Genomic DNA, 723 nt, shown 5'->3' with positions numbered 1-723 from the left:
GCAGTTAGGGCTCACAAAGGTCACGTGTGGTCATGGAAGTTGGCTCTGCAATGTATGCTAGTCCTCCTAAAGAGGAACCGTTTTCATCAGAAGGGAAGGGGTTCAAAAATACGGCTTCTAGAAAGATCGTCCAGGCACCGATGGCAGGCACAAACTACGTCTACGAACTTGGCGTGGGCTCACCCTGGCAGCCATCCTGCAGACTTCTAGGCTTAGAGATCTTTCGGTCCTGATCCCCGGGTTACCGGGGAACCTGCCACCAAGCGGCCTGGAGTTGGCCAATGCCACCACCAGAATGTACGGCACCTCCTGCATGCAGCTTCACTGACCTCTCAGATGCCATGGTCACGTGTCCTCCTGGCCTCCGTGCTCACACACATTTGCTAGGTTCAGGGTGAGCCTAAGACACACTTCTGCTCTGACACCGCTCCTGGTACCCAGCCCGCATGGGGAAAGGAAGCAGGTCCCACTCCCCGAATCATCAGATGCAGCTGCTGTTTATCAAAAGGAACTGTGAACGGTTTAGTGCCTAAAAGGTCTTGGTGCCACGTGCAACAACTCAGTGCTATGCTACCCGCTGCCACCAAGTCCAGGCTCCGAAACCCATCTCCAATCCACTGTTCCTTGCTCGATAAAGACCAAATGAATTTCATGACCTCTTGGTTTGACATTTATTCAGGAGCATCCTGGGATTTGGAAGGACTCAGTGGTTCTCAGCTGGGG

Source organism: Pteropus vampyrus, unplaced genomic scaffold (genome assembly GCF_000151845.1).
Source record: "Pteropus vampyrus isolate Shadow unplaced genomic scaffold, Pvam_2.0 Scaffold164, whole genome shotgun sequence".
Classification (NCBI taxonomy): domain Eukaryota; kingdom Metazoa; phylum Chordata; class Mammalia; order Chiroptera; family Pteropodidae; genus Pteropus; species Pteropus vampyrus.
Note: the sequence above shows the minus strand (reverse complement) of the source record.